This window comes from Tenrec ecaudatus, chromosome 4 (assembly GCF_050624435.1).
Source record: "Tenrec ecaudatus isolate mTenEca1 chromosome 4, mTenEca1.hap1, whole genome shotgun sequence".
NCBI lineage: Eukaryota > Metazoa > Chordata > Mammalia > Afrosoricida > Tenrecidae > Tenrec > Tenrec ecaudatus.
The window spans coordinates 82,815,155-82,842,137 of record NC_134533.1 but is presented as its reverse complement, the minus strand read 5'-3'; the positions used below and the strand labels follow the sequence as shown (position 1 = coordinate 82,842,137).

The window sequence follows — 26,983 nt, the reverse complement described above, 5'->3', positions numbered from 1 at the left end:
ATTGGTGATTGGGATGCAAAAATTAGAAACATGGAAGAAAGAACAGTAGTTGGAAATATTGAATTGGTGATAGAAATGAAGTTGGAGATCACTTTATAGAACTTTGCAAAATTTTGAAAAAAAAACACCCTATTTTCAACAATCAAAAGATGACTATATATCTGAACTTCCCCAGATGGAATACATAGAAATCAATTTGAGTGTATCTCTGGGAAGACATGATGGAGAAGTTCAGTATCAGCAGCTAAAACCAGACCAGGGGCCGGCTGTGCAACACAGTATCAATTGCTCATATGTAAGTTCAAGAAAACCAACATAAAACCTTGAGCCTATCCCCCCTGACTTTTGAGAACATCTCAGGAACAGATTTGATGCATTGAACACTAATGACAGACGACCTGATCAGCTGTGGGAGAACATCAAGAACATTCATGAAGCAAGCAAAAGATCATTAAAAGGAGAGGAAAGAAAGAAAAGATCAAAGTAGATATCACAGGAGAGACTCTGAAACTTGCTCTTAACTAGTTAAAGCAGATGGAAGGAATGATGAAGTCAAAGAGATGAACAGAAAATTTCAAAGGGCAGCTCAAGAAGACAAATTGAAATATTATAATGAAATATGAAAAGACCTAGAATTAGGAAACCAAAAGGGAAGGACATGCTCAAGCATATCTGAAACTGAAAGAACTGAAGAAAAAATTCAAGTCTCAAGATGCAATCTTGAAACATTCTATGGGCAAAATATTAAATGATGCAGGAATCATCAAGAGAAGGTGGAAAGGATATACAGAGTTACTGTACTAAAGAATTACTTGGCATTCCACCATTTCAGCAGGTAGCATATGAGCAAGAACCAATGGTGCTGAAGGAAAAAGTTCAAACTGCACTAAATGCGTTAGTCAAAAACAAGTCTCCAGTAATTGTTAGAATACCCATGGGAATGTTTCATGAAGCTGAAGAAGCACTGAAAGTAGTCACTCGTCTATGCCAGGAAAGTTGGAAGACAACTACTTGGCCAACTGACTGGTAAAGATCCATAATCGTACCCATTCAAAAGAAAGGTGACCCAACAGAATTCTCAAACTATAGAACATTATCATTGATATCGCACGCAAGTAAAATCTTGCTTGAAATCATCCAACAATGGTTGCAGCAATACACTGACAGAAGTTCAGATTGAGTTCAGAAAAGAACATGGAGCGAGTGGTATTGCTAATGTCAGATGGATCTTAGCCGAAAGGAGAAAACACCACAAAGATATTTACTTCTGTTTCATTGACTATGCAAAGGCATTTGATGATGTGGACCACAATAAACTTGAGACAACCTTAAGAAGAATAGGAATTCCTGACACGATTGCTGAAGACAAAGCTGATGCACAAGCAAATGTGGTGAAGAAAGCTGATGGAGCCCGGCTATCAAAAGATATCAAAAGGCATCTAGAGTCTTAAAGACTTGAAGGCAAACAAACATCCATCTAGCTCAGAAGCAACAAAGCCCACATGGAAGAAGCACATGAGCCTATGTGATCATGAGGTGCCAATGGGATCATTTGTCAGGCAGCATAGAAAAAAATCATACTGTGTGCTCACCTCCCACATATGATAGCTGAAGACAAAGCAGGTGCATAAGCAAATGTGGTGAAGAAAGCTGATGGTGACCAGCTATCAAAAGATATTGCGTCTGGGGTCTTAAAAGCTTGAAAGTTAACACATGGCCATCTAACTCATAAGCAACAAAGCCCACATGGAAGAAGCACACCAGCCTGTGTGATTACAAGGTACTGAAGGGATCAGTTATCAGTAATCAAAGAACAAAAAATCATATCATTGTGTGTTCACCTCCCTGACACGATTGCTGAAGACAAATGGGTGCATAAGCAAATGTGGTGCAGAAAGCTGATGGTGCCTGGTTATAAAAAGATATAGCATCTGGGGTCTTAAAGGCTTGAAGGTAAACAAGTGGCCATCTAGCTGGGAAGCAACAAAGCCACAGTGAAGAAAGCACACTAGCCTGTGTGATTACAAGGTATCAAAGGGATGAGGTATCAGGCATCAAAGAACAAAATATCATATAATTGTGAATGAGGGGGAGTGTGGATTGAAGACCCAAAGCCAATCTGTAGGCAACTGGACATCCCCTTACAGAAGGGTCGCGGGGAGGAGACGAGCCAGTTAGGGTGCAGTGTAGCAACGATGAAACATACAACGTTCCTCAGTTCCTAAATGCTTCTTCCTGCACTCCGCCCCCTCCCCCTACTATCATGATCCCAATTCTACCTTACAAATCTGCCTATACCAGAGGATGTACTGTGTTACAGATAGGGACTGGAAACACAGGGAATCCAGGATGGATGATTCCTTCAGGACCAGTGGTGAGAGTGGCAATACTGGGAGAGTGGGGTAGAGGGGGCAAACCAATTACAAGGATCTACATATAACCTCCTTCCTGAGGGAAAACAATGGAAAAGTGTGTGAAGGGAGATGTCAGTGTAAGATATGACAAAATAATAATTTATAAATTATCAAGGGTTCATGAGGGATGGGAAGTAGGAGGGAGAAAAAATGAGGAGCTGATGTCAGGGGCTTTCGTGGAGAGCAAATTTTTTGAGAATGATGAGGGTAACAAATGTACCGATGTGCTTTATACAATTGATGTATGTATGGATTATGATGAGTTGTATGAACCCCCAATGATTAAAAAAAAAGGGAATTCCAGAACACTTAATTTTGCTCATGAAGAACTTGTACATGGATCAAGAGGCAGTTGTGTGAACAGAACAAGACATACTGTATGGTTTTAAATCAGGGAAGGTGTGCATCAGGGTTGCATCCTCTCGACATAACTTGTTTAATCTGTATGCTGAGAAAATAATCAGGGAAGCTGGCTTATATGAAGGAGAATGTGGCATCAGGATTGGAGGAAGGCTTATTAACAACCTGAGATATGCAGATAACACAACCTTGTTTGCTGAAAGTGAGGAGACCCTGAAGCACTACTGGTTGATGAAGATCAAAGATTGTCGCCTTCAGTGTGGATTACAATTCAGTGTCAAGAAGACCAAAATATTCTCAACTAAACCAATAGGTACCATCAGGATAAATGGAGGAAAAGGTTGACATTGTCAAGGATTTTGTCTTGCTTGACTCCACAATCAATGCTTAATGGAAGCAGCATACAAGAGATAAAAAGACGTATTGCAACAGGTAAGTCTGCTGCACAAGATCTCTGTGGAATATTGAAGATACTACTTTGAGGACTAAAGTGCCTCTGACCCAAGGTACAGTATTTTCCATTGCTTCACATTCAAGTGAGATTAGGACATTGAATAAGGAAGACCACAGAAGAATTGTTGCATTTGAATTGTGTTACTGGAGAAGAAAACTAAAAGTACCATGGATGGCTAAAAGGCCAAACTAATCTGTCTTGGAAGAAGTATTGGGAGATATGAGGGCAATGAATATACAAATGTGCTTTACACAATTGATGTATGTATGGACTGTGATAAGAGTTGTATGAGCCCCTAATTAAAAAAAAAAGGTGTTGGAAGAATTGAAGCCAGAGTGCCCCTTAGAGGCAAGGATGGCAAGACTTAGTCTTACATACTTTAGACATGTTGTCAGGAGAGACCAGTCACTGGAAAAGGGCATCATGCTTGGTAAGTGGAGATGCAGTGAAGAAGGGAAGTCCCTCAGCAAGATGGATTGACACAGTGATTACATCAATGGGCTCAGACTGGGAACAATTGTAAGGATGGCACAGGACCCTACAATGTTTCATTCTGTTGTTCATAGGGTCACTGTGGGTTGGAGCTGGCTTGATTAAATGTAGCAACAACAACATGGGAAGAAATAGGAGTCCATGTGGCATAGTGGGTACACATTGGGCTGCGATCTGCAGGGTTGACAGTTCTAAACCACCACCCATTCCAGAAGAGAAAGATGATGCTTTCTACTCTTGTAAATAGTTACAGTCTCAGAAACTCACAGGAATAGTTCTACCCTGACCTATTGACTTGATGGCAGGGAGTAGTCTAAGAAAGAAATTATGAAGAAATTTAATATTATCAGTCAATAAATGCTAGGCCAAGGACTGACTGTGGAACAGACTGTGAACTCAGGTTGGGCATGAAGAAAATTAAAACAAATCCATGAGAGCCAAAATATGTCAAGAGCAAATTTGACTCTTGGAACAATGACAGAAGAACACCTTGTGACATGACATCAAGGTACATCATGTATGAATAAAGCAAAAGGTCATTAAAAAGACAAGAAGAAAAGAAAAGACTGCATTGAATGTCAGAAGTGACTCTGAATTGCGTCTCGGCCTTTTGGCTAAGATCAAGTGTAGTATCTGTTCTTATTGGTTTAATATCTGATGCGTCCTCTGTCTGAGGACAATATAGTAAATGGATTTTTGGGGCAGGGAGATGGAATAGGAGCTTACTCCATCTACTCCACCCATCAACCTGGTTACTGCAGTACTTCCAGAAATGGTCCACCAGAAAAATATAAAAGAAAGAAAGAAAAAAAGAAGCTACTCTGAAGTTTTCTCTTGAATGTAGAATAGCTAGAGCAAATGGAAGAAATGAACTAAAAGCGCTGAAAACCATATTTCAAAGGTCAACTTGAGCAGACAACAGAGTACTAAAATGAACAGAGAGTACTAAAATACCTGGAGTTAGAAAGTTAAAAAAGAAAAACACACTCACCATATGTCAAGCTTAAAGAACTGAAGAAAAATTAGAGAGGTCTGCAGGGCTAGCTCCAATCCCAACTACGTGGACAACGCTCCCCTCTCATGCTTTCTCCCCACCCACCCCGCTGAGAAGGATGCACATTAGAGGACAGCACTGAAGCTACAGCTCAGGGAGAGGGGCATGTCTAATCAGAGCACACAGGAGCAAACAAAAGGGAAGGAGGAAGAGTGGAACACATCCTAGCTCATGCCATGAAGACAATATTCCTGTTCAGAGCAGCCAAAGCACAGAGAGGATCATAGGGCCAGCCCCACCATGGGACACGACATCCCTCACTGGCCTGTTGTACTACAGGGGACAACACTGGAGACACAGTGCGAGTATTGTGTCCACCTGACCCTACCACACCAAAGTGAAACACTAAGGACATGCAACAGAGCAGCAAGGGGAGGAAAGCAATGAAGTCCCTGGGGAATTCCAAAAATAGACTTTGGGACCCACTCGTGGCACCACATCAAATTCAACTGGAAAACACTCCTAAAGGTCAACAAACATACCTGGAGCTATTTATAGGCTTTTTTTTGTTTTCTTTTATTTGTTTTGCTTTGTCTTGTTTTTGTGCTTATTATGATTGCTGCATGTTTATGTAGCTAATATATGTGGGATAAATGATCTGGAGGAGAAAATAACAGGAACAATAGTTCCTGAGGGGACACAGAAGAGGGGGAGGCAGGGAAAGGAAGGGGGTGTCAACAAACCCAGGGACAAGGGAACACCAAGTGATCTAAAGTCAAAGACAAGGATGATGTAGGATGCCTGGAGGGGGTTGATCAAGGGAAATGTAGCCAAGAGGAATTTCTGAAACCTGAATGAAGGCCAAACATGATAGTGGGACAAGAGGAAGGGAAAAGGAAATAGAGGAAAGAACCAGGAGGCAAAAGGCATTTATAGAGGTCTAAATACAGGCATGTACATATGTAAATATATTTATATATAACGATAGGGAAATAGATTTATGTACTATATTTATATGTTAAGTATTAAGGTAATAGAAGGACATTGGGCTTCTACTCAAGTATTCCTTCAATGCAAGAACGCTTTGTTCTAATAACCTGGCATTTTGTGATGTTCACCTTCCTGACACGATCACTGAAGACAAAATGGGTGCGTAAGCAAATGTGGTGATTAAAGCTGATGGTGCCCAGCTATCAAAAGATATAGTCTGGGTTCTTAAAGGCTTGAAGATAAACAAGCAGCCATCTAGCTGAGAAGCAACAAAGCCCATGTGGAAGAAGTATGCTAGTAGGTATGACTATAAAGTGTTGATGGGATCAGTTGTCAGGCATCAAAGACCCAGAACAGAAAATCATATTGATGTGAATGAGGGGGAAGGAAGAGTAGAGACCAAATTGGACATCCCCTTACAGAAGGGTCACAAGGAAGAGACAAGCCAGTCAGGGTGCAATATAGCACTGATGAAATATACAACTTTCCTCTACTTCTTTAATGCTCCCTCCTCCCCAACTATCATGACCCCAATTCTATCTACAAATCTGGCTAGATCAGAGCATGTACACTGGTACAGATAAGAGCTCTTAACAGAGGGAATCCAGGACAGATAAGCCCCTCAGGACCAATAATGAGAATAGTGATACCAGGAGGGTAGGAGGATGGTAGGGGGAGAAAGTGGGAACAGATCACAATGATCGACATATACCCCTCTCCAGGTAGATGAACAACAGGAAAGTGGGTGAAGGGAGACAGCAGATGATGTAAGGTATGAAAATAATAATAATTTACAAATTATCAAAGGTTCATGAGGGAGGGAAAAAGGAGCAGATACCAAAGGTTCAAGTAGAAAGAAAATATTTTGAAAATGATGGTGGTAACATATGTATAAATGTGCTTGGCACAATGGATGATTGTATAGATTGTGATAAGAGTTGTAAGAGCCCCCAATAAAATGATTGGGGAGAAAAAGAACTGAAGAAAAAAAATTCAAGCTTAGAGGTCAACTAGGCCCACATGGAAGAAGCAATTTAGCCACTGTGGTCAGAACATTGTAAGTAATAAAATCAAAATCTAAAGGAGGGAATGGTATGAGAGTTTAATTTCTGAATGCCTGGTTTGCAGAAGGCTGTGGATGACAGTGGGATCCATTTATAGGATCCATGTATGGATTAAGCCTCCATTCTATCCCTCCTGACAATAATTGAGGGATGTGAATAGTGTTGTTATGAAACAGAGTATTGTAAAGTTGATTATTGCAGGGGTAGTTAGGTTAAAATGTAATATCTTACCTTTTGATCTCCCTTTTGACCCACTTTAAAGTTGTTTCAGTCTAAGAAGTCAAGAGTGGAGGGTGAGTGGGTTGGAAAGGGGGAACTGATTACAGGGATCCACATGTGACCTCTTCCCTGGGAGAGGGACAGCAGAGAAGGGGGGAAGGGAGACTCCGTATAGGGCAAGATATGACAAAATAACGATGTATAAATTACCAAGGGCACATGAGGGAGGGGGGAAAGGGGAGGGAGGGGGAAAAAAAGAGGACCTGATGCAAGGGGCTTAAGTGGAGAGCAAATGCCTTGAGAATAATTGGGGCAGGGAATGTATGGATGTGCTTTATACAATTGATGTATGTATATGTATGGATGGTGATAAGAGTTGTATGAGTCCCTAATAAAATGTAAAAAAAGAAAAAAAAGAAGTCAAACCTCGAGATGAAATATTGAGGGATCCCATGGGTAAAATATCAAGTGATATAAAAAGCATCAAAAGAAAATGGAAGAAATGCCCACAGTCACTTTACCAAAAAGAAATGGCTGACATCCAACCATATCAAAAGGTAGCATATGATCAAGAGCTGATGATATTAAAGAAGTCAAAGCTGCACTGAAGGCACTAGTGAGATCTCCAGGAAATAACAGAATACAAATTGAAGTGTTTCAACAAGCTGATAAAACACAGGAAGCACTCACTTATCTATGTCAAGGAATTAAAAAACTACCTATCCAAATGACTGGAAGAGATCTATATTTGTGCCCATGCCAAGAAAGGTGACCCAATGGAATTCAGAAAGTATCAAACAATATCATTAATATCATATGCAAGTAAAATGTTGAAGATAATTTAAAATTGGTTGCAATAGTACATTGAGACTGAGTTACCAGAAATCAAACTGGATTCAGAACAGCATGTGGCAACAAGGAATCTCATTGCTGACATCAGGTGAATGTTTACTTGTGTTTTATTGACTATGGCAAGGCATTTGGCTCTATATAGCATAACAAATGATGGGCATCTTTGAGAAGAATGTGAATTCCAAAACACTTCATTTGTTCAAGTGGAAGGATTACATATACCAAGAGACAATTGTTTGAACAGGAAAAAGAATACCACATGTTTTAAGATTCTTTCACTATATTTATTCAATCTATGTGCTGAGCAAATAATCTGAGAAGCTTACAATATGAAAAAGCATGAGACATCAGGGTTAAACAAAAAAATGAAACTCACTGCCATCAAGTTGATTCTTACTCATGGAAATCCTATAGGACAGGGTAGAAATGTCCCTGTGGGTTTATAAGATTAATTATCTACGGAAGTAGAAAGTTCCATCTTTCTCTCATGGAACAGCTGGTGACTTTGCACTTAGCAGCCCGATGTGTAGCCTACTATGCCATTGGGGCTCCTGATATCAGGATTGGAGGAAGGTTTATTAAGAATTTGTGATATGAAGGTGACATAAACTTGCTTGCTGAAAGTGGTGAGGACTTGAAGCATTTCCTCATGAAAATCAATGACTGCAGCCTTCAGTGGCTTGCAATTCAATGTGATGAAAATAAAAATCCTCACACCTGGATGAATAGACAACATAAATAAAGATAATATTGAAGTTTCTAAGGACTTCACTTGACTTGGATCCACAATCAGTGTTCATGGAAGCAACAGTCAAGAAATCAAATGATGTATTGCCTGGTACAAATTGCTGCACAAAATTTTCTTTAAGTTGTTAAATAGCAAAGATGTTATTTTGAGGGCTAACGAAATGGGCATTATGCTTGGTAATAAAGAGGAAAACCTTCAACAAGATGTATTACTGATTGTGGTGATGATTGTACAACTCTTCTTGATGTAATTAACTACACTATTGAATTGTATGGTATGTGACTCATATGCTAGTAAAACCATTGAAACCACCACCCTACCCCCACCAAGTAATATGGATTGACACATTGGCTATAACAGTGGGCTCAAGGATGGCATACAACCAGGTAGAGTTTCATTCTGTTGTACATAGGGTCATGTGAGTTGGAACTGACTCTAAGGTACTTGACAGCAGTAACCACAAACTCCTCTGGATGCTTTTGGACTGCTAGCTGCAAGGTAATCAGTTCAAACCCACCATCCTCTCCATGGGAAAGATGAGGCTATATGCTCCTGTAAATATTTACATCTTCGGAAACTCTATAATTCAGAATCAACTAAATGGTAGTTAGTTTGGATTTGGTTTAAACCCAGTACTTCAGCACTTTCCCTGCTATCCGAACCCACCAGTCATTCATTCTGCTGGGGAAGATGTGGCAGTTTGCTTCCACAAAGCTTTCAGCCTTGAGAGCCTTAACGTGGCTGCCAGAGAGCAGTTCCTGAACGACACGATGCAGAGTGGGTTGCTACCTCTTGGCTGAAATAAAAGTGATGTTGAATGGAATTCTGAAGACGAAGTTACCTAAGAACTCTCTGGATTTCACTTACAAGGAAGATCAAATGACTAGAAATGCAGAAATCTCAGCTTTCGCAACAGAGAGACCAAGAAACAGTGGCAAATATAAATGCAAATGGAAGAGTGCCTTTTCAGGATTTCCTTAGATATGTGAAATAAATTTCAAGGATTGTACACAAAGCACACTGAACAGAAAACCTCAATCTGAAGATTCAGGAGGAAAAAATGAAGATGATTCAAGAAAGGTAAATTGAAGAATAGAACAAAGAGGCATCCTAAAGAGAACAATCCCTAAATGAAACCCATTGGAAGGATCTCATTCACTATTTAGGTGTCAATGATGGGTTTGATCTCCCTGTGGGGGTGGGGGGGGGAAGACAACTGTTGAGTCAGGTCTTGCAAAGAGCATCAACCACGTTGTGGACGAGAGGAATATTGAGAAGGTTGAGGAACACAGCCACCAGCTAGTTTGGTGTTAAAATCTCCATAGTAATTGCATGCCACAACTTTCTAGTAGCCAAAAAGGAAGTGGAGAATTCACAGGTGGTTCACACACAAAAAGAAATGTGTGGGGATTTGAAGCAAAGAAGAAATGATAAACCAAAAGCAGCATGAGATATTTGTGTCTTAGCAGAGTGCTTCAAGATCTTTCTAGAGACTGATACCAAGCACTTCTCGATGTCCTGAAATGATTTTCTTGCTTAATCTAAGGAAAGCTGGGATACTAATAGAAGCAGGCAACTAAAGGTAGCATTAGGGAGTTGATTATCTAGCCTTTTAGATCTTATTCTATGGAGCTTTATCTTTTAAAGCAGACCTTTCTGTTATTGGCACAAGATAACTGAGTACACTTTGGAGAGAAATGAGAGGACTCTGTTTATTTCTGGCGGCCTATGGTGTAGCATCCTTTCTACTGGTTATCCATTTGTGTAGCATAGCCAGCCAATGCCTTTGCCTTTATTTTCATGTCTGTATTGGGTTTCATTGTATTTCTTCTGGAATTAGGCTTTTATGGGTGAAAATTGTTTATAATAGATTGGACATAAGTGCTAAGGAAGACTCAGATGATCCCGTGTTTTACCAATGACTTTAATCACTTTAGCACATTATATGGTAATTATTGACTCTTTACTGGGAGATAATTGAGTTGTTATTTCAGAGTCACATGGTGAAAGCAATTTTTGAGAACCATCAGATAAAATATTTCAATAAAAAATCATGGACTGAAAAAAATAAAGCAAGATTTCAACCTTACCCCTATGGGCCAGTTCTACTGTAACCATTAATATTCAAAATCAACTTGATGGCAAAAGGTTATTAAATATTTTAAAATAAAAAGAATATGAATTTGGCTTACTGAAGTAACTTCTTATGATTATCTGTGTAATCCAAAGAACAATTTCAAAGTATTTATCACAGTTGTTCTTATTAGTTTAGTGCCTGTCTCCCTGCAAGGTATAAAATCACCTTGTAGAAAGCAATTTGGCCTTTGTTCTCAGTTCTTTCAAGTCAGAACAACTACAGATAATGAGTGGGGCTGACCTGTGGGACCGATACAGACTCATTAGGCATGATGTAATCTATCACGGCCAAGTGGAGAGGCCAATAAGAGTCCTGAACCCTGAGGCTCAGATGAGCTGGCAACCCTGCAGAAGAAGGGAAGCTAGCTCCTCTTTGGCACGTATAATCTTTGGTTTTGGTAATAGATTTGTGATGAGTTGCAATTGATTTGACAGCATACAGTTATTATTTAAAATCTTCCAGTGTCTTTTTTATCATCCTAAGAATAAAATTCAAAGTTCTCACCATAGTCTCATTATACTGATATTATCTGTGCCTAAGTTATGTCCCAGGACACTTTCACTTGCTTTTCCTTTTGTTGATAACACCTTTTACCCAGATTTTGCATTACAGACTTATTTCATCATTTATGTCTGAGTTTACATGTTATTTCCAGAGAGCCTTTTAACTAAAGTGCCTCTCCACCTCATTTCCCACTTTCAAAGTGTATTGAACATCTTACCCTATTTTATTTCCATCCTTGTATGAACCTCTTTGAGGAATTTCATTGATGTGTTTTATGCATATTTCTTTCTACTGGAGTGTAAATTTCATCTTATCTGACTTATTCATTGCCTAGCACACAATTATCATGATATAAATATTTGTTAACTTATTAGGTAGAAAAATGAATGCTATTGTATGCCTAGTACTGTGTTAGAGTCTTATGTTATAAATTAACTCATTTACAAGGATCAGAAAGATTAGAGACCTTAAGCAAGTAATGTTTTCTTTTTGTTATATAAGGAGAAGTTCAAAGGCAAACAGTTGCTGGCATTAGTCAGAATTTCAGGAAAAGACCTGGCTAATGTCATTCAACCGTGGCTGAAGCAGTACATTGACAGAAAGCTGATTCATAAGAGGACCTGGAACAAGGGTTATCATTGCTGATGTCAGATGCATAGCTGAAAGCAGAGAATGCCACAAAGATGTTTACTTGTGCTTTATTGATTATGCAAAGGCATTGGACTCTGGGGATCATAACAAACTATGAATAACCTTGAGATGAGTGGGAATTCTAGGACATTTCATTGTGCTCATGCAGAACTTGTATGTGGATCACGAAGCATTTATTTGAATAGGATAAAGGAATAATGCATGGATTAAAATTGGGAAAGGTTTGTGTCAGCATTATATCCTCTCACTATACTGTTCAATCTGTATGCTGAGAAAATAATCAGAGAAACTGGTTTATACAAAGAAGAATGTGACTTAATATTGGAGGAAAACATATTAAAAACTTATGAGATGTAGATGACATGACCTTGCTTGCTGAAAGTGAAGAGAACTTGAAGTACTTTCTGATGAAGATTGAGGAGTGTAGCTTCTAAAAAAAATTCTATTTATTTATTTATTTAAATGCTTTTATTGGAGGCTCTTACATCTCTTATTACATTTGCACATATGCTGCCATCCTCATTTTCAAAGCATTCTTTTCCCACTTGAGCCCCTGATATCAGCTCCTCATTTCTTCTCCCTGGATTGTAACTCTATAGATGGTTTACAACTAAATGTGAAGACTAAACTCTTTCCAACTGGACCAATAAGTAATATCATGATAAATGGAGAAAAGGTTGAAGTTGTCAAGGATTTTGTCTTGCTTGGATCTACAATCAATACTCAATGGAAGCGGCAGTCAAGAGATCAAAAGACATATTGTATTAGGTAAATCTGCTGCACACAACTTCTTCTTTAGAGTATTAAAAAGCAAGGTTGTTATTTTGAGGCCCAAGGTGCTTTTTACATAAACCAGGGTATTTTCAGTTGCCTCAGAAGTTTATGACATTTGAACATTGAATAAAGAAGACCTAAGAATAAACAATGCATTTGATTTGTAGTGCTGGAGGAGAATATTGAAAGTAGCATGGGCAGCTAAACGGACAAACTGATCTTTTGTGGAAGAAGTATGGCCAGAGTGTTCCTTACAGGAACTTTGTCTCACTTACTGTGGACATATTGTCAGAAAAGACCAGTGCTTTGAGAAGGACATCAGTTTGGTAAAGTGGAGGGGTATGGAAAAAAGAGAAAGGCCTTCAACAAGATAGATCAATACAGTGGCTGCCACATGGGCTCAGGCATGGGCATGATGTTGAGGATGGCATGGGACCACGCAGTGCTTTGTTTTATAGTGCAGAGTATCTCTATGGGTTGGAGCAGACTTGTTGGCATCTAACGACAACAGCAATCTCTTATAACAGTATTATATAATCTTATTAGTATCTTACTCCCACATCTCCTTTTTCTAAAAAAAATTTTTATTGGGGGCTCTTACAACACTTATCACATTCCATCCATCCATCCATGTGTCAAGCACATTTGTACATTTGTTTCCCTCATCGTTCTCAAAACATTTACTTTCTACTTGTGCCCTTGGCATCAGCTCCTCATTTTCCCCTCCCTCTCCACCCTCTTCTTTCATGAACCCTTGATAATTTATGAATTTTTATTATTTTGTCATGTCTTATACTGTTTGACGTCTCCTTTAATCCACTTTTCTGTTGTCCATCCCCAAGGAAGGGGGTACTATGTAGAGCTTTATGATCGGTTTCCCCTTTCTACCCTACCTTCCCTCCACCCTCTGGATATCACCACTCTCACCACTGGTCCTGAGCCTCCCACATCTCTTATCAAGACTAATCAGGAAGAGTCACAAAGAATATACTTACAAGAACCATATTAAGTAATTCACTGTACTGAAGGCTCTATGATTAAAGTTGGACTTGGGAACATAGAGATGTGTTTATAGAAACTTCGTAAGTGAGGCAGAAAGCTGGGCCCAGAAGGAGATATTATAGAAACATGATCAGATATTTCAGTAGAGAAAAGCCCTAAGGGATAATTCTCTTCCCTTATATTAGAAGGGACTGAGGGTTAGTAGAAATGGATTCTAGTCTAATCGCTATCATCATGTGGTCTAAAATAATTCACGTCATTTCAAGTTTTGATTTGCCCCTTACTATCATTATGGCCCTTTGAATTTTTGTGTGCAGTATACAGAGTTTCGGTTCTCTCTACATTTTTAATTGTTTCAAATAAAAGTTAGTTTAACTGAGGGATAATATATCATACAATTCAATATTTAATCATATTAAGAAAATTTGTGCAATTATAACCACAATCAAATTTGGAGCATTTTATTCTTGTACCTTTTTCTGTTCTACACATCCTCCTTTTCTGAACCCCCCAGGTAATTATTAATCCAGTTGTCTAAAGAGATCCACTCATCCTGGCATTGCTGTATAGGAAACCATACAAAACAAAGACAAAAAACAAAAAAGGATCCAGCAACAATGACCATGTAAAGTAGAGCCAAGGATTGTAAATTACATATTTCCTAAATTCAGAGTAGGGAATGGTAACAGAGACTAAATTCTAAACACCAGGTTTATAGAACACAATAAACTATAGAAAAAGCCCAAAACCTATTTATAACTATCCAAAGGGATTGAGCCCATAGTGAATCCCCACTAAACAGTCTGTGAATGTGAACAACTCTAATATCAGGCAGAGAGCACTCTAATGGAGATTTTAGCAGATGTATTTAGCCTGAAATGTAACAACTTTTCATTAGATCTTCTATTTTGAATTTATTTTATTGTTTTATTTTTGATGCCAGTCTTGCTCTTATACCATATGACCCAGAACTAGCAGATATATGTACACCCATGTTTATCACATCACTGTTCACAATAGCAAGAAAATGGAAACATTTCCCTTTGGTGGAAGAATGAATAAATAAACTGGTGTATACACAATGGAGTCCTAAATAAGCATTGTTGATGAAACTGAGAGATACCTCATAACATGGATGGATTTAGTTGGCATTATTCTGAGTGAAGTTAGTTCATCACAAAATGACAAATATTGTATGAGACCACTGTTTTTTAAAAATCAAGATAACGGTTAAATCCTTGTCAGTTGATCCCCCCTCTGATGCATGTTGGGCCTGATCTGGTTTATAGCATTTTCTCGTGTGTGTTTTCAATATTGGGGCATATCTCTGATGTATTTTGTCATTGAGGTAACCGTCTTAAATATATTTTCTCAGGTTTTTCAGTATATGAAACCCAGGATTGATGAACCTATAGAGACACAAGTAGACTAAAAGTCCCTGAGAGGTACAATGGGGGAGGAGGAGTAAAAGGGTGTTGATATGAAGTTCAGAAAGGGAGGAGAATGCTTTGAAACGGATTGTGGTAGCAATTGTATAATAGTGATTGATGTGATTGAACTATGGAATCATATCTGTATTAGTTCCCAGTAAAATGGTTTCATACAAAAATAAATAGACTGGTGTTTACTGGGTATGGGGAAGAAAGGGAAAGAAGGGGAGGTAATAGGCTCTAGGGTAGAGAGGTGCTAAGTTGGGTGAAGAAGATAATATCCTTCTAGAGCACCATTCTCAACCTCGCGACCCCTGGGGGGGTTGATGACCATTCATAACAGTAGCACAATTACAATTATGAAGTAGCAACAAAAATAATTTTATGGTTGTGTGTCACCACAACATGAGGATTTGTTTTAAAGGGTCATGGAGTCAGGCAGGTTGAGAACCACTGTTCTAGAGAGATGGGAGCTAGACAGAGAAATGGGGCAGGGAAATAAAGACAGCCGTTGGGAGGATTTGACAAGTTGTTGAAGTTGTTGAATGCAAAAATGATGATCTGATATGTAACCCTCTACCTAATTCACAACAAAAAGTTAAAAAACAACAACAAGCAAACTGAAAATACCCCAAGAAAGCCTAGATGTTCTCAGTTGAAAGAGGATGCAACATTCAATGGAGAAATAAAAGACTAAAAGAAAAGCCCTGTCTCCTCTATGAGTACAGAGGTTTTGGGGATTTAAAGGGAGCAATCAATGGAGTGAGAGAGGAAGTGATTAGATAAGTGTAAGGGCTCAAGTAGAAAGCAAATGTTTTGAGAATGATGATGGCAACAAATGTACATATATGCTTGACACAATGGATGCATGCATGGATTGTGATAAGAATTGTACCAGCCCAATAAAATGATTTAAAAAAAACACAACAAGAAGTGAGGTCAACGCTCCAAGCCGTGAGACTGACATCCTATGTAGCATTTTTTGGGAGGCTAGCTCCTTTTCCAAAGAACTATCGTTCTTGTCTGATCAGTGAAAAGTTTGTGATTGGAACCCCTCCAGTAGCTCCACAGAAAATCCCTGTTGACCTGCCTCTAAAGATTAAACAACAGACCCCACCACACCGAAGCAAAAACACTAAGGGCATGTAACAGAACAGCAAGGGGAACAGAACAACAGTCTCCAGGGAATACCCAAAATAGACTTTGGAGCCAGGGCATGGCACCCCATCAGACTCAACGGGAAAACACCCTTAAAGGCCAACAAACAGTCCTTGAACTAACTACAGCCTTTTTTTTTTTTTGGTCATTGTTTTTTTGTTGTTTTGTTTTCTTTTGTTGCGTTGTTTTGCTCTGTCTTGTCTTTGTGCATGTTATTTTCTTTGCAGGTCTATCTAAATAAAATAGGCCGGATGAACAATATGGAAGAGAAAAAAATGGGACTAACAGTTCCAGGGGGACATGGGAGAAGGGGAAGTGGTGGTGGGGAAAGGAAGTGGTGTTAAGAAAGCTAGGGACAAGGGAACAACAAATGATCCAAATCGGTGGTGAGGCGGGTGTAGAAGGCCTGGTAGGGTTTGATCAAGGGTAATGTAACCAAGAGGAATTGATGAAACGCAAATGAAGGCTGAGCATGATAGTGGTAAAAGAGGGAAGTGAAAGGAAAAAGAACTAGGAGGCAAAGGACATTTATAGAGGTCTAGACAAAGGCATGTACATAAATAGATATACTTATATATGAGGATAGGGAAATAGATCTATGTGCATATAATTATGTTAAGGTAGCAGATGGACACTGGGCCTCCACTCAAGTACTCCCTCAATGCAAGAATAATTTATTCTATTAAACTGGCATTCCATGATGCTCACCATCGTGACACAGTCTCTGAAGACAAAGTGGGTGCATAAGCAAATGTGATGAAGAAAGCTGTTGGAGCCTGGCTATCAAAAGATATAGCATCGAGGATCTTAAAGACTTGAAGGTAAACCAGTGGCCATCTAGCTCAGAAGCAACAAAGACCGCATGGAAGAAGCACACCAGCCTGTGTGATCATGAGGTGCCGAAGGGATCAGTTATCAGGCATCAAAGAACAAAACATTATACCACTGTGTGCTCACCTTCCTGACATGATCGCTCAAGACAAAGCGGGTACATAAGCAAATGTGGTGAAAGTAGCTGATGGTGTGCAGGTATCAAAAGATACAGTGTCTGGGGTCTTAAAGGCTTGAAGGTAAACAAGCGTCCATCTAGCACGCATGGAAGAAGCATGCCAGCCTGTGTGATCACGAGGTGTTGATGGGATCAGGAATCAGACATCAAAGAACAAAAAATCAAATCATTGTGAATGAGGGGGAGTCCAGATAGAGGACCCAAGACCCATCTGTAGGCAACTGGACCTCCCCTTACAGAAGGGTCACGGGGAGGAGACGAGCCAGTCAGTGTACAGTGTAGCAATGATGAAACATACAACTTTCCTCTAGATCCTAAATGCTTCCTACCCACCAACTATCATGATTCCTATTCCACCTTACAAATCTGGCTAGAACAGAGGAAGTGCACTGGTATAGATAGTAACCGGAAACACAGGGAATCCAGGATGGATGATCCCTTCATGACCAGTGCGATACCAGAAGGGTAAAGGGAGGGTAGGGTAGAAAGGGGGAACCGATTACAAGGATCTACATATAACCTCCTCTCTGGGGGATGGACAACAGAAAAGTGGGTGAAAGGAGATGTTTGACAGTGTAATATATGACAAAATAATAATAATTTATAAATTGTCAAGGGTTCGTGAGGGAGGGGAAAAATGAGAGACTGATACCAAGGGCTCAAGTAGAAAGCAAATGTTTTGAGAATGATGATGGCAACAAATGTACAAATGCGCTTGGCACAATGGATGTATGTGTCGATTATGATAAGAGTTGCATGAGCCCCCAATAAAATGATTTAAAAAAAGATGAAACAACAACAAAAAACAAACCCATTGCCATTGAGTTGATTCCAAATTATATCAACCTATATAAGGTTTTTGAGGCTGTAAATCTTTTTGGGAACAGACAGTCTCTTTTTTCTTTTTAGAAGCAGCTGGTTTTTAGCAGTCTAATGCTTATTGAGCAGCACCACCCAGAAAGTTCTATGGAATAGTTCTACTCTGTTACATGAGATCCTTATGAGTTGCTATTGATTCAGTAGCACCTCAAAGCAGCAGTAGCAGCAAGAGCAACTACATTAACTGAAGTATATATGGTAGTGTTTTGCAGAGGTAAGTGTAACTGGGTAAAAAGATTTTGACTTTTAGTTTTCCTGAGACCCTTTTGATTCCATTGTGACAAAAACACAACTGAGTGAGCATCCAGAACACCTGGAAGCTTTGCATATGCCAAAAGAATGGACCCCACATCCCACCAAACAGACTTCAACATCAGAGACCAGATGTATGCCCAATGCCCAGATGGATACGGACCTTGCCTAAGGACCAGAGGAGCCAAAGGACAGCATGTAGTCAATGAATCCATCTTCTTTTAACTCCCCAAATGGTAATGGCAGATAAGTCACATGTCTCCCCCAGTTGTGGTCTCCCTGCATAGACCAATTTTATAGAGAATTGCAGGAGGAAGAGGATGTTATAAGAATACAGGGTGGATGATACCTTCAGGACCAGGGGTGTGAGGGGCGATACTGGGAGAGTACAGGGTGAGTGGGTTGGAAAGGGGGAACCGATTACAAGGATCTACATGTGACCTCCTCCCTGGGGGACAGATGACAGAGAAGGGGGTGAAGGGAGATGCCGGATAGGGAAAGATATGACAAAATAATAATCTATAAATTATCAAGGGCTCATGAGGGAGAAGGGAGTGGGGAGGGAGGGGGAAAAAAGAGGACCTGATGCAAAGGGTTTAAGTGAAGAGCAAATGCTTTGAAAATGATTAGGGCAAAGAATGTACGGATTTGCTTTATACAATTGATGTATGTATATGTATGGATTGTGATAAGAGTTGTATGAGCCCCTAATAAAATGCTTAAAAAAAGAATGAGTAGCTATATATTAAAATTATTTTTCAATTAGGCAATACTTTAAAGTAGACTGATGACCACTTTCCCCAATTAATCATGACCGAAGGTTTGTGAAGCAGCATCTGGATACCACAGACAAATAGCTGTATGTTCTTTGTGTAGATTTGGGGGTAGTATAAATTATATGTGTGACCCTATTCTACTGAAGTACATGATCTCCATGCTGGTTCATATTTATATTACATTTAAATTTGTTGTTGAATATTGATTAAAAGAATCAGACACAGAAAGACAAATGGAAAAATAAATATTTGACAAGTGTTTGATAGGAAAGGCTTCTCTATTTTGTTAGCTCTGACTCCTAGCCAAAGATAGAAGTAGTGGAGAAAGGAGAGGAGCATTATTCTACCTTAGAATATCTGTGAGTTACTCCTTCCTTCTCTATCTCATTTGTTTCTCATAAGTCATGACAATTCTTAGACTGTATTAGAAATTCCACATTCAAATATTAATCTGTGGATATATCATTCAATGTAAATTTTATTGGTTTCTAGTTTATGAGTCTCAACTTCTTTTCACTTTCCAGTTCTTGTCAAAATATTAAACCTTCATGAAACCATATAATTAACAATGTCTTGCATAACTTTATATATACAAATTGTGTCATACAATGTATCTAGAGCATCCAAACTCCAGAGGGCATTACAGTTCTTACAAATTGCTTTACTCATGAGTATCTAAATGTTAAAAACATTAGAAAGCTTATAGGAAAAATTAAATACAATTTTGAATATCGCTTTCAGAAAAAGCTTTGAGCTTTGAGAATAAGCCATTTTAAAATAAATAAAAACAAATCCATTGCTGTTGAGTCAATTCTGACTCATCATGACACTGTAGGACTTAGGATCTCCAAAGATGTAAATCTGTGCAGAAATATTAGAACAGAAATTCTTATCTTCCTTTCAGTGAGTTGTTGGTGGGTCTGCGTTGTTGACCTTTGGTTAGCTGCCCAGTGATTGCCACATTATACCTCCAGAGTTCCTAAATATAAATAGGTGCCTCGGAAATTTGAGGGGGTACCCCACAAAACCAGAAAAAAAAAACCTCTGCTGGGTGGTGTTTCGTAGCATGCATTTTTCCCTCTACATGAGCATTAAGCAATTCATTCTGAGTTAGTGCACCTAGTGGCATTGCCTGGAAAGTTCTCTCTGGTCACAGTAAACTTTTTCATAAAAGCAGTTTCATTTTAACCTCATTTTTTGTGATGGCTGATTTAAGAAAACAGAATGCTGCTGTGAAATTTTGTTTCCTGCTCGGGAATGATGCCACAGAAACTGTTGTGATGTTGAACACACATAGACAGTGCTATGGGAAAAACAAGTGTATGAGTGGTTTTTTCATTTCCCAAAGGTGAAATGTCAATTTATGGATGTTCATCAACTTCCTGAAGGGATGAAAATGTTAACAAATTCATGCACTTGTGTTCGAAGACAAACGATGGACCATTGAAGAAATAGGGAAGTTATCTGGACTGTCTTGGAGTTTGGTTCAGCAAATTTTAATGAAAGATTTGTGGATGAGAAAGGTCACTGTGAAATCTGTGCCTCAGGTTCTGACTGACCAGGAAAAAGGGCGTCAAATGCAAACATGCTGTGCTTTGAAAGAACAGCTCTGAAACGACCCAGGCTTTTCCCTCCAAGGTCATTACTGATAACAAGACATGGTGCTATTCTTATGATCCCAAAGCAAACATCAATCAAGTCAGTGGAAGATGTAATCTTCACCTCACCCAACAAAAACTCATCAAGTGAAATCAAAGATCAAGATGATGCTCATTTTTTAAATGTGAGGAGGACAGTGCATTTGAAGTTTATTACACCAAATCATACTGTTAATTGAGCTTTCTATTTAGAGCAGTGGTTCTCAACCTTCCTAATGACGTGACTGTTTAACACAGTTCCTCATGTTGTAGTGACTCATGATCTTCTCCTGGTGACTCCTACTAGCAGAACCAATAGGAAGTTGGGACCAAGGAAACCTAGTAATATAGTCTTGTCAAGGGGAGCCTCTCAGGACACAGAGTGGCATGGATAACGGAAGTTAATAGAGCTAGAAGGGCAATTGGAGAATATTCTTTATAGGTTGTGAGAATTTTTTTCTTGCTCGAATAGCCAAACCAAACTCATTGCCATCAAGTTGATTGCATATGATCCTATATAGGGTTTTAAAATTAGTTTTATTTACATATAACTCACACACTCATATACTTCAATAATTCAGTCATAATAAGAAGAGTTGTACAATCATCACTATAATCAGTTCTAGAACATTTTCTTGCTTCTTTTACTCATTGTTACTAGCTCATCTCCCATCAGCTTGCCCTCCTACAATACCAATAAGCCATCAATCCAGTTACTGTCTCTATTGATTTACCTATCCTGGATTTCATATACTAAATATCGCGGTTTTGTGGCTGTAAATCTTCATGGGAACAGAAGGCCTCATTTATCTCTCTTGGAGTGGCTGGTGGGTTCAGTCGGATGATTTTGTGGTTTTCAGCTTAGGAAACCTTAAAGGGATCTACTCCTCTTATAGGGCCACCAGCTGCTCTGTGAGAGGAAAACGGGGCTTTCTACTCCTGTACAGATTTCAGTTTTGGAACTCACCGGAGCAGTTCAACCCTGTCCTATAGGGTTGCTATGTTCGCAACCAACTCGTTGGCCTATTTAAAAGCTGTTTCAGGTAAAACAAAATACGTGAAGGGGAATTAACTGTGGATTAAACTTCTGGTGAATCTCCTCTAATCAAAGACCAGGGAAGTGAATAGCCTTGCTATTAAGCAGAGGGCATTGGAAAGTGGGTTACTGCAGATGCAGCTAGGTTAAATGCAACACCTTATCATTTGATCTCCCTTTTCACGAATTTTAACTTTGTTCTGGTTTTTAATATTTTCTGCTTTTCAAAATTTTTGTTATTGTTGTTGGGTTTTCTTAATTAAAAGATCCTTTTATTGGGGGCTCTTACAGCTTTTATAGCAATCCATACATCAATTTGTATCAAGCATATTTGTACATATGTTGCCATCATTATTTTCTAGACATTTACTTTTTATTAAGCCCTTGGATTCAGCTCCTCTTTTTTCCCTTCCTTCCCTCCCCCACTCTCATGACTGCTTGATAAATTATAAATTATTATTGTTTTCATATCTTACATTAACTACGGTCGCCCTTTCCCTATGGTTTCTGTTCATCCCATCCCTGTGTGTGTGTGTGGGGGGGTGTTGTTTTTATGTGTCCATTATTGCTATAGGTTCCTCCTTCCTCTCCTCCTCTCCCCACCTTCCCCCTACTCTTCTGCTATTGCTACTCCCATTCCTGTTCCTGGATTTAGAGTGTCATGAACTCTTATCTCTTGTCTATAACTGTGCACATGCTCTGGTCTAGTGAAAGGCAGGACTGGGGTCATGATAGTGGGGAGTAAGGAAGCCTCAAGGAACCAGAGGAATATTGTGTGTTTTATCGGTGCTAGTGTTGCACTCTGGTTGACTCATCCCTTCCTTGTGACTCTTCTGTGAGGGGAGTTCCATCATCTACAGATGGGGTTGGGTCTTTTCTCTGACTCACCTTGTTCTCAACAATATAATTTGTTTGTTTTGGGTTTTCTGATGCCTGTTACCTTTCGTCACCACATTTGAGTATGCACCCCTTTGTCTTCAGGGATTGTGCTGGGAGGGTGAGCATCACAGAATTCCAGTTTGTTAGAACAAAGTGTTTTAGCATTGAGGGAGGGCATGAGCAATGCATAAAGAACACCAATCAGAGCCAAACTGACCCCATCCCTAGAAGTATGGGTTGCAGAGGACATCACTAAACCTACAGGTTGGGGAGAGGGGCCAGCATGCCACACCTACACCAAAGCAAACCAAGAAGGAAAAAGAGATAGGGATAGTCTAGACCCCATATGGGCACACAAAGCCTGGAGAATGATGTCTCTACATGAGGCAAGCTGCTAAGGCACAGAGTGGACTGTAGAGCCGACAACAGCTCAAGACATGATGTCCCCTCACTGGAGCAGACTGATAGAGGACAATACTGGTGACACATGGTGGGGAGTTAGTCTGGTCTGAACCCCACCCACACCCCCGAAGTTGGGCGAACCAAAAAGGGAACATCACGGATCAGCAACAGGAGTGAAGCAAAGACAAAAAGTCTCCGAGGAGCCCCCAAAATAGACCAGGCTAGGAGGGGCAGCTCCTGGAATTTCCTCATGAAAAATAAGGAGATAGTCATAAAAGTCAGTAGACAGACCCAGAATTCTGTATGTTTTTTTTTTGCTAGTTGTCATTATCTCCCCTACGCCCCACCATCTATTTCAATCTTCTGTTTTCTTTTTGTTCGATCTCTGTTATTGTTGGTTTGCCTACTTACATAAGCAGGCTCCAGGAGAATGCAATGGGACCGATAGTTCTGGAGGGACTTGGTGGGGAGGAGCAGGCAGGGGAAGGGAGCAGTGAGGAAACAACACCATAGACAGGAGAACAAGTAGGGAATTAAAATCAGCAATGAGGAGGATGTAGAGATGCTGGGTGTGTTGGAGCAACAGCAGTCTAGCTAAAGAGTAATTACTGAGGCAGAAGAATGGTGAGCATGATGGAGGGGCAGATGGAAGGTAAAAGAAAACAGGAAAGATCTAGGAAGCAAAGCTAAGAATAGAGGTATAAGCATAGGTTTGTACATATGTAAATACATTAATTAATAAAATAGAGGTATTGGCCTCTGTTAGGTTGTTATTTTTTTAACCTTTTAAAAAATTAATCGTTTTATTGGGGGCTTGTACAACTCTTATCACAATCCATACATACATCCATGGTGTTAAGCACATTTGTACATTTGTTGCCATCATCATTCTTAAAATATTTGCTTTCTACTTGAGCCCTTGGTATCAGCTCCTCATTTCCCCCCACCCTCCTCGTTCTCCCCTCCCTCATGAACTCTTGATAATTTATAAATTATTATTACTTTGTCATATCTTATTTTGTCATATCTTACACTGCCCGACTTCTTCCTTCACTCATTTTTTCTGTTGTCCATCCCCCAGGGAGGAGGTTATATGTAGATCCTTGTAATCGGTTCCCCCTTTCTACCTCGGTTGTTTTTTGGGTATGTTTTTCTGTATATGAAATCCAGGTTAGGTAAATCTATAGAGACAGTTACTGGATTAATGGTTTTATAGGTTGTGACAGAGGAGATTAAGGGGGAATTAGGGAACTAAAAACGAGTACAAGAAAGAAGAAAATGTTACAAACTTGATTGTGGTGATGATTGTTCAATTCTTAATAAGATTGAACTATTTTATACTTGATGAATTATAAATGAATAAAACTTAAAAAGTAGAATAAGAGAGCCACTCTTCTCCCATCCTCCCACTTAGTTATTTTTTCTTTATTGTACTTATGAACATTTATACTTACTTGTAGTATTGTTTGTGGTTTTCTCTCTACTGTCTTAGTGAGTGGCTTTAAAGAATAGGAATTTATTGTCTCACAGTTTTAGAGGTTAAGAGTCCAAATTCAGGGTGTCTGCAGGGTTATGCTGTGTTCATTCATGAGAACCTTTTTTTGGGTATCTCTTTGGCAGTCCCCAGGGTTTCTTGGCATTTTGTGACTTCTAACCAGATTCTTGCTATGAGTCATAATTGACTCAAAACCAATGGGTTAGCCAGATCCTGATTTGACGTTTTCCACCTGTGTATGTCTCTGTGATTATTCTGCTCACTCTAAACTTTACAGTCTAAAGGGATTTAGGCTTAGGATCCACTCTATTCTTGTATTTGTTCATTAATATAGCAAAGATTAGCCTTACTTAACAGGTACAGGGGCTAGGTCTTCAACATATCTTTTTTGGGGCGTTGGGCACACACAATTAAATCTACAATATCTACTAGATACAGTTTAATATTGTTGTGAGCAAGGACTTTGTGTCTTGTCACTCTTCTAATTCCAACAGCTAGTACAATTCATGGAACATGTAATTTAGTGAATGAGAAAAGACCTAATAATCTCATTTGTTGAATAAGGAGAAAGCTAATTTACTAATTGTTAACATTTACATTTTGGCAAGATAGTGCATTAACATTTTCCTTGTTTTTACTGTTCTTTAAAATACAGATAGTTATATTCTTAGATGAAAAACGATATTTAGTTATAAAGATCTTTGTATTTGTAATAGTTTATAGACAATACAGTGGAGATTTCACATTTGTTTTCAGAATCTTTATACCAAGAGCTCAGGACATTGGAGAATGTGATTGATGAGGTCAGAAAAGTACATTAGGTAAATTATGCTGCTGCATTGCCAGGCAATCTCTTGAAGTTTGCTGGTATGCAACAATCAAAGCAGCATTATTTAAATTGCTAGACTTTTAGAAGCATGCAAATTTTACTTGTTTACATGTCTTTCTCCTTTTTGAGGGCTTTGTTGAAAATATTAAAAATATGATATGGAATATTTTCTAGGGAAATTTAACTTAGAATATAAGTATGAGTCTGCTAATATTCATACTGCTAATACTGTGAATTAGCTTCTAGTGTAGAAAAATTTTCAGATACCTTTTATATACATATTATTTTCTTTTATATTCTTGATAGAATCTTAACTATTTTGAGAAATTGAAAGATACCAATCATAAAATATATTCATTCTGATGATTTATATTGATGGTTTCATTGGCTAAATATTTATAGAGTGCCTGTGGTTTGCCAAATACAGTCCTCATGGAATTTACAGCCAAATGGTAGAGCTCAGAATATAGAAACATATGCTATAAAGAAAACATAACGCAGGGGAGAAAAATAGTGAGTAACATGAAAGGGGTTATTTTATGCAAGGTAGTTAGCAAAGGCTTCTCTGAGAAGACATTTGAGTAAAAGACTGAAGGATTGGAGAGAGTGAATTTTAGGGCTGTCTGCACAGTAAAGAGCAACCATAAAGATCTGGCAGTGAAACATATCCAACTTGTTCCAGGAATAATAATGAGTCAGTGTAAGAAAGTAGAATACTTGAGAGACAATGTGAGAGCATAGCACTTGAGAGACAGAGTATAGGGCTTGAGAGACACCAAGACTCCTTTATGGAAGTTAAAAAGCCCCACTGCCGGGCCCCTGCTCAAGTACTTCCTAAACACAAGTACACTTTGTTCTAACAATTCAGCTCACCTTCCTGGCATGATTGCTGAAGACAATGGGTGTACAAGCAAATGTGGTGAAGAAAGCTGATGGTGCCCGGCTACCAAAACATATAGCATCTGAAGTCTTAAAGGCCTGAAGATAAACAAGTGGCCATCTAGCTGAGAAACAACAAAACCCACATGGAAGAAGCACACCAGCCTGTCCGGACTTGATCGCTGAAGACAAACCAGGTGCATTAGCAAAAGTGGTGAAGAAAGCTGATGGTGCCCGGCTACCAAAAGATATAGTGTCTAGGGGGTCTTAAAGGTTTGAAGATAAGCAGGCAGCCATCTAGCTAAGAAACAACAAAGCCCACATGGAAGAGGCACACCAGCCTACCCCAACATTATTGCTGAAGACAAAGGAGGTGCGTAAGCAAATGTGGTGAAGAAAGCTGATGGTGCCTGGCTGTCAAAAGATATAGAATCTGGGGTCCTATAGGCTGGAAGATAAACAAGGGTCCATCTACCTGAGAAGCAACAAAGCCCACATGGAAGAAGCACACCAGCCTGGAAGATCACAAGGCAATGAAGGGATCAGATATCAGGCATCCAAGACCAAAAAAAAAATCATAGCATTGCGGAGTGTGGAGTGGGGACCCAGGGCCCATCTTTGGGAAATTGGACATCTTCTTGCAGAAGGGCTTCAGGGAGAAGATGAG

The 26,983-nt window shown here is 39.2% G+C and overlaps 1 protein-coding gene, 1 non-coding gene and 1 pseudogene across 2 annotated transcripts in view; all 3 read left to right on the top strand.

Moving 5' to 3' along the window:
• DLG2 (discs large MAGUK scaffold protein 2) overlaps window positions 1-26,983 on the top strand; it is a 2,300,776-nt gene that overhangs the window by 40,537 nt on the left and 2,233,256 nt on the right. The window lies entirely within an intron of this gene.
• Window positions 4,315-4,506, top strand: LOC142447387 (U2 spliceosomal RNA). The gene has a single exon (XR_012784115.1). It is a non-coding gene; the product is annotated as a U2 spliceosomal RNA (small nuclear RNA).
• Window positions 9,358-10,084, top strand: LOC142444292 (protein FAM204A pseudogene; annotated as a pseudogene).